This window comes from Miscanthus floridulus, chromosome 9 (assembly GCF_019320115.1).
Source record: "Miscanthus floridulus cultivar M001 chromosome 9, ASM1932011v1, whole genome shotgun sequence".
In the NCBI taxonomy this organism is placed as follows: Eukaryota; Viridiplantae; Streptophyta; class Magnoliopsida; order Poales; family Poaceae; genus Miscanthus; species Miscanthus floridulus.
Window position 1 is genome coordinate 110,579,070 of NC_089588.1, and position 8,391 is coordinate 110,587,460.

At 45.1% G+C, this 8,391-nt stretch overlaps 1 long non-coding RNA gene across 1 annotated transcript; it reads left to right on the forward strand.

The window, feature by feature from the left end:
• Positions 1 to 805: 805 nt before the first annotated feature.
• LOC136483223 (uncharacterized) lies at positions 806 to 1,980 on the forward strand. The gene is made up of 4 exons (XR_010765359.1): positions 806 to 871; positions 1,095 to 1,159; positions 1,681 to 1,772; positions 1,888 to 1,980. It is a non-coding gene; the product is annotated as an uncharacterized lncRNA (long non-coding RNA).
• Positions 1,981 to 8,391: the final 6,411 nt, after the last annotated feature.

Here is an 8,391-nt window from a genome sequence, read left to right on the forward strand (position 1 = left end):
CCGCATCCTTCCCTATGGCAACCTCCTACTCCACTTCGCTCTTGCGTCTGGTGGCCATGCACGAGTCCGCACGGCTGCCCGGCACGTTCGCATGGCGGCTGCAGCAACGCCATTCGCTCGAGGCACAGCAATAGCAATAGGTATGCTCTTCTTTTCTCCTTTTTATTTCCTTATTTCTTTGCAGCTGATATACAGATGCGGACGGGATTTGTTGCATTATACAATTTTGGCGCTCGCCCAAGAGGATGTTGCGGGATGACTGAGCCACGGCCGCCGCGTGCGTTGCAAGTCACGACCGCCATCTGCTCCTCTGTTCTTTCGTGTGATTTAGAGGGAAGCTCGTGGTTGCTAGCGTGATATGTGTCTGTTAGCTTCCTGCTTTTCTCTAAAAGTGACCAAACTAACTAGATCTTGTAAATACAATAGAAAATTTTGTAGTTGTCCAAAATTTATAAAACTAATTTTATTAGACTCCTGATAATGTGTATTATGTGTTAGTGTAAATTAATTTATTTTTTGCTTATTATTTTTAGGCCTGCCATAGATAAATAAATATGCTTGTATAATTATCATGCCATTTTTAGTGAACACGTAAATTATGTTCAACATGAAATTTGCACTGCATGTTAGTTGAAGTGTTATCTCCTATAATTTTTGTAGACTCTGAATAGGTCCTATAAATAAATATTAGCAGTGTTTGCTGTCAGCGAATTATTAGCGTTGGATTTCATAGAAAGGACTTTGGTTATTTTTCTTTAGATGACTACAGTCAAATACACTAACCTGCTATTTCTTTCCTGCTTTCAGAAAATACAGATGTACCTTGGGCGATGCTATGGATCATGGATAGCGTTTTCAGATCCCTTTGCATGTTCAGTAACATCTCACCACACATCAACCCTACAGATTTTTTTAGCTCGGTGTACAATTCAACTGAAATTAAAATCAGAATGCCATTGGCTTAACAATTTGGCTGCATACTAAATCTTTACATATTTGTGCATCCTTCTGTACCAGATGCCCTATAATTATAGTACACATTTGAACTAATTTAGTTTGTAAAAAAATATTATTCTTTTGATTGTTGGCTGCAGGAGATGCGGCATAATTGCCTTGGTGTGTGCTGATTGCTGAGGAAACGTTGATTAATCTGCATCAGGTGAAACTTTGTTCCAGAACAACGGCTTAGCAATAGTGATATGATATTTAAGCACTTGGACCACTCTTTAACACTTGGTGTCACAGTTCAATTGGCTCTTGCCGTGCATACTCATTTGATGCTTTGCTCCTCCTTGCTAATAAAAACTAGCTAATAGATTTGTGGAGTCGGTGTACCACATTAACTGTAACCCCTTCTACTGAATTTTGGTACCAATTATACGAATTACACTACTACCTTTGGTCTGATGCTGCCTTGGCCCTTTTGTGGTGACTGTGAGTGCTAACCACATGGATGCTACCCTAATCGTTGAATATATGTTGAATTATTTATATTATGGGAACAATTCCCTATATGTGCTTTTCGTGTGAGAGGTAATCTCATTGACATTCTGTTTGGGTTCCTGCATTGTCTGCACCTGGTTGCCTGCCAAATTCTTATTCATATAGTGCTCATGTATCACTGCATAGGTTTTTATTTCCTGCCCCTAACCAGTATGATGGTCTGCTATTTTTTTGAAGGGAGCTGTTTTGCTATTTGTGCCAGACAGATCCATTGTGCCAATGTGAAGCTTAGTTGATCTATTAATTAAATCTACTATGTCCTCTTCAAGGTATTGATATCTCCAATTAAGTTACATTCTTTGTAATTTTTTCAAGAATCCAACACCAAGCATGCATACTTGCTGATTTGTTATTTTGTTTTGTGTTGTTTTGTTCAATTGAAAGTTGCAGCAAGGAGAGAAGTGAGGGACATGTGAGCTATAAATGCTTGCAAGGTGCAAATTCTTCAACTTTGTAGTAAAGGACATGGGAGCTAATGTATTGCTGGAACTACAAACTCTGTCTTATCATAAGCTATATAAAGTTATTTGCATATGCAAAAGACAAACTTGTGTGATGGTTGAACCTATTTGCGCTATGTAATATATCATATGATTTGGGTTCTAAGTGAATGATGGCGTGACTTTTATGTCTATGTTATATGACCTGTGCTAAGATTCATCACTGAATGAATATATAATGCGTGATGCTTCTTAACCATGGTTAACTACACTATAGATGACGACTTCTTATCGTCATAATAGCGAGCATTAACCAGGGTACGTAGTCGGCAGTTGTGACGGTTAATATATTGAGTGACGCGTTGACTAAATAATATGTGACAAATACTATCGTCATAAAAGGTAACAATATGTGATGACCAAATGGTACCGTCACAAAAGGTCATCACATTTTGTGACGGCTTTTCATACAATCGTCACGCGGTACATTATGTGACGGTCGTTATATGACGACCGGCGTGACGCCACATTTTCGTCATATAATACATTTTATGACAAATTCAGTACTTTACATGACAATTTCGGTTTGTCATACAAGCCTAGATTTTTTGTAGTGTCTACGGGGTGACCGGACGCTGGCCAGCGTTCGGTTAGCACTGACTGGACGCATCTGGTCGAGATTTTCCCTCTCTGGAACCTTACTGGAGTCGACCGAACGCTGGCCTTCAGCGTCCGGTCACTTGACCTCTCAGCATTCGGTCGCACCAGACGAAAACACCTTGGTCAACTGAACTGACCGAACCCTGAGCTAGCGTCTGGTCACACCGGAGCCAGCGTCTGGTAAGTATTTGACCCTCCATTCACTTCCAACTTTCAAACGTACGTGAATGAAGTTTGCTCCATTAGATCTAAGGGATTTTTAGGAGCTACCTAGTGCTAGGATTAGCAAGTGTGCACCACACCTAACCCACTAGACTCACCTAGGTCAAGCTACCCATCCATACCCCCCTTAATAGTACGGCCAAAGGAAAAACAAAGTCATAAACTACTCTAAGTGTCTCTTCAACTCCAATCGACACTTAGAACTAGTCCATCCTTAACCTTGTCGTTCATCCTTTGAAAATTAAAACGATTTCCATCGTAGGGGCATGACCACCATGATAGCCCAATCGATCTCCATTACCATGACCTAACTTAATTGCCTCTGCAAAACACACGTTAGTCATAGTAATCATGTATTGTCATTAATCACCGAAACCCAACTAGGGGCCTAGATGCTTTCAATCTCCCCCTTTTTGGTAATTGATGACAATACTACCTCGAGTATGTGAAAGAGTTGAGGTTTTTGACATGCTTGGTTCATATAAGCTTTGGCAAGAAGAACAAAAGTGTTAGGCAAGCTTATATGACCTAAACCAACATGATGTACTCAAAAGATATGAAATAAGCATGAGTACAAGTAATAAAGCTCATTTGCATCGGAGTGAAACGTGGAAGCAAAGCAAATGAGCATAGCACAAGTGATATGACATATAAATAATTCAAAGTAGAGAGCACACATGTCATATATCATAATTATGTAGATATCACTATCACATAAATATAGTTTGATGCATAAAAATAAACACACACATGCATAATAGTGTATCACACATAAAACTCCAAATGTAAAGGTAATAGATAGTCTAAGTAAACTAAGCTCCCCTAAGTCGCTCCCCCTAAGTCTAGCATGCTCGATCCCTCTCCCCCTTTGGCGTCAAACACTAAAACCTAAGGGTCAGTCGGTGGGGCTACAACAGATGAGTCAGGCGCTGAGGTATGAGGAGCAAACTGGAACTAGGTGCCATCATCATCTGAGCAAGAACTCTGAGCTGTCTGACCCTCTATAGCTAGAAGCGACACTGAAGCGGCCTGGGTTGGATCAACAACTGGAGCTGCTGTAGACTGTGCAGGTATGACTAGAGCAGTCGGCTCTGATGATGCCACTAAGGAAGGGAGCATCTCTGTAGTCCTGGTAATAGGTGCAACTATAGAAGAACCTGGGACATGTAAATATGGCGGAGTAGGATGCCCTATCAACTCACTGAAGGATTCACCAAGGCTCCTAGACACTACAGTCTCTAGCACTAGCAGCGAGAAAGTATGAGCCGGTGTGAAGCCCGTCTGAAGAGGTGTGAACTACGGTGCTAACATGGTTGAAGCAAACCACTAGGACACCTACTCTATAGGTGAAGCAAACTATGCTAGTGGCTGTCCCTGACTCTTAAGCCCACTAGGCGGTAACGCTGGAGTCATAGAAGTGGTGGTAGGCTGACCAAGCTAGGATGAAGGCTGTGGCGGTGGAACCCTAATAGCTATCACTACATGCTGCATAAATCCAAGGAGTTGTTGCTGCATGAGGAGCTGCTGCTGATGCATGGCCTGCTGCTACTACTGTATGGCCTGCTGCTGCCACTGAAACTCATCCTGTCGAGTCTGGAACTATGCAAACGTGGCGGTGGTCTCCTAAGCCTGGCGAACCTGATCCTGCCTCATCCGCTCAAGTATGGCAAGTAGAGCGGGGTCTGTCTACGGTGCAGGTGGAGCTGAACTAGAGCTACCGACCTCATGGTCATGTCATCAAGGAGGCATCTAAGGTATCTCTTGGTAGTCCTCATCTGAGCTATCACTAGGGTCGCTTGCGACCATCCCCTTCTGCTGAGCATCCAACTACTACTCCTCTATAGCTGCTATGCCCCTGATAGTAGCATCCTACTAGGCTGCAGTCTCTAGCACCTCTGGACGATGGTGCGGCTGGCTAGGTGCAGTCGGTGTACTATGATGGATCATCTAAGTCAGGTTATATGTAGGGAACTCTATCGTAGCACCACTGTACTTAGCTAACATCTCAGGCAGCCTCACTATAACTGCCCTGTGAATAAGAAATGTGATCTAGTGGGCATAGGGCAACTGTCGGTGACCTCTAAACCCCTCAGCAATAGTGTCCTCCATCTCTGATAGAAGGAGATCCCAAATATCAAACAATGTCTACTGCATCAGACAGTTCAGTAGCCACAACCATATGCGAGTTAAGCCCTCGCGATACCCCATCCTCAGAAGTAGTGTCCTCCTCATAATGGCATCAAGCACTCTAACAGTGGGAGTAAGATCACTGGGTGTCCTGCTAGACCCCTCGCCGAATGGCTCTGTGAAGCAGTGGCTGACTAGATCTGTAGGGGGCACCATCCCGCCATGAGTACGTCTGGGGGGCGCTGTCTGTCCATAGCAAACCTCATGTAGCTAGATGGGCTGCTCCTAAAGCCTGAGTATCTCTCTGACCCTAGTGCTCATCTGCCTGTAATCTCTACCACTGAATGCAAAGTGTATGAATCTATGCTGCGGGTCAATCCAGAGGGAAGCATAGAACCGATAGACCCAAGATGGAACATACAATCCTGTTGGTCCAAGTAAATCTATCAGCTCTAGTAGGTAAGAAAGGTAGGGGCGAATGTGCTCTCCAGCTACTGCAATAATAGACTCTATGTTGCACAACCTCTAAGATCTGAAAATAGCTCCACTGTTAAGATATGCATTGTAGAAATCCCCCTGCAGTGGTGTGTAGAAGCCCTCTGATGCACACTCATCTCGCCTTGGCGGAAACCACTGCTCAAACTCCACAAATATGAGCTACTGCACCTGCTTGGCTGTGGCGGCCCTCAGATCTAGATGAGTCACTGGAGGTGGATCCTATGGTCTAGGCGATGGATGAGAACCCCTCCGCTGTGTATCTGCCCTCGGTGTGACTGGAGCACAGGTACGACCAGAGCGGCGAAGCTGTGGCTGAGGTGCCTGCTCTGTCTCCTAGGCCTGCTGTCCCTCCTGAGTATGCTCTACTGCCTGTGGCTACTGCTATGACTGCCCCTGAGGCTGACTCTCATCTAAGACAACTCGCCATCCTGCTACCATGACAGTCCCAGCTGGACCACCATGACGGCGCTCAACCTGCTCAAGTGCTTCTATTATCGTTGGTGGAAGCTGCTGATCTGCAACAACTACACCACTGTGAGCACCTCCTCTATCGGCATGCTCTGTGGCCTTTGCAACTGCGGCTGCTCTAGCTGTATCTGCATCTGGATACTTGTGCTTCTTTGTTACCAACTTCTTTATCGCCTTGCCTTTTGGATCTGCAAGCAAGCAAGGCAGATGCCTTAGATCCTCATCTCCAGGACCACCTCCAACATTCTTGACGTGAACCATCAGTTGGATCTAAGAAGAACAACTATCGCATGTCACTTCCGAGGCTTGGCCTCGATCCGTACTCGTGAGCTTGGCCCCGAGTTGACTCACAACTACAAGTATGACCTCAACAGCACTGACTCGCTGCATGATAGAATAGAGGATATACAAATAATCTTAATTATTCATCTAGAGATATGAAACCCAAAGAAAGCAAGCAATTAGATATGAAATAGAAACCAAGGGCTTGCTACTTGACGAACCGGCGATCCGAAGAGAAAAGAAGCGACACGCGAGGAACCACCGGGTCAGCTAGGGTTTGCAGTGGCGTGGATCGGTGATGCACTATGATGAATAGGTACGGTGAGCTGTGGCTAGGACACCGATGGCGTTAGGGCAGGGACTTGGCGATGCTAGGCCACAGGTTTGCTTGGTGGTATTGGAGAACTGCGGGCGCGCGGGCGGTAGTGGCGCGGGAGTAGGACATGGCGGTGAGACGGTGGCGCTGGCGTGGGGAGCAGGGCACGGCTACGAGACTACAATGCTGGCATGGGGAGCAGGGCATGGTGACAGCAACGCATGGCGGTGGCTCGGGCACGACCGAGTGCTTACGGCGGTGCGTAGGTGCAGAGGCGCGGAGTCACGACGGCGTGCGGAGAACGTGAGCGGCGGCACATGGAGGCACGGCCCGACGGCGGCGGCACATGGAGGCATGGAGGTGTGATAGGCGGCTTGGGCAAAGGAGGCATTGTAGCTTGGGACGGCGATGTCGGCGCGTGGTACATGAATAGGTCAAGCGGCGCACGGCTTATATGGGGGTCCCCCGTGTTAGAAAAGGAAATGGGAAAAGAATCCAGAATGCACACGTTTTCTACTGACCGAACGCTCCGGTGGCAGCGACCGGACGCTGCCACCTAGTGTCTGGTCAATTCCAGAGAGGTCCAAATACCCTAGAATCATGACCGAACGCGTCCGGTGGACACCGACCAGACACAGCCAGAGTCCAGTGCAAGCTGTCTCCTTCGTCTTTGATCGACCGGACGTAGAGCCACCATCTGTCCAGACGCTAGGAGAACACTATTCCAGTGTCCGGTCACTCCTTCATAGCAAGTTCACCTCCTATGAACTGACCGGACGCTAGACATCAGAGTTCGGTGTAGCATCCGGTCACTCTTTTTCCAGCAAATCTTAAAAGTCCTTCGTGCTGCCTGTTCCCAATCAAGTGTCAACTCCAATAAGATCCAAATAAACACCAATTGGGACCGATGTGAGTGACCTCTCTCAAACCCTCATGTTTTTCGAAAATATTTTGCCTTAGGCTATTATTCTTTTTATGAAAATAGGCAATAAGAGGGCAATTGAAGATAAACGATAAAACAACATTCATGCATATGCAATGCAATACTTGAAGATAAATCTAGTTGCTTGTCAAGTTTGATCCAAGGTTAAGCTTCTTCACACGCTTTACGGCGGTTATCTTAACCATGTTAGACAAGTCCAATATGCATTACCAAAAATCAAACATGCTGTATATTACAATGCAATGCAAGGGACAACACAAGCTCATTTTTTAGTAAAGTTACTAAAATCAAGAACATTGAGCTCATTCCGCAATCGATAAAAAGTTGCCTCATCTAGCGGTTTAGTGAAGATATCTGCCAATTGATCCTCGGTCCTTACACCTTCTAATGATATATCATTTTTAGCAACATGATCTCTAAGAAAATGATGGTGGATATCTATGTGCTTGGTGCGAGAGTGTTGAACTAGATTATTTGCAAGTTTTACCGCACTTTCATTGTTGCACAAAAGAGGTACTTTATCTAGAACTACACCATAGTCTAGCAAAGTTTGTTTCATGTAAAGTATTTGTGCACAACAAGTACCCGCGACAATGTATTCCGCTTTGGCGGTGGACAAAGCCACACTATTTTGCTTCTTGGAGGACCAAGACACAAGTGATCTACCAAGCAAATGGCACCCTCTAGATGTGCTTTTTCTATCAACTTTGCAACCTGCATAATCTGAATCAGAATAGCCAACTAACTCAAATATAGCTCATTTGGAATACCAAAGGCCAATGCTTGGTGTGTGCTTAAGATACCTAAGGATTCTTTTTACGGCAATTAAATGAGTTTCCTTAGGATTAGCTTGAAATCTAGCACACATACACACACTAAACATGATGTCGGGCCTAAATGCGGTTAAAAATAGCAAGCTACCAATCATAGAG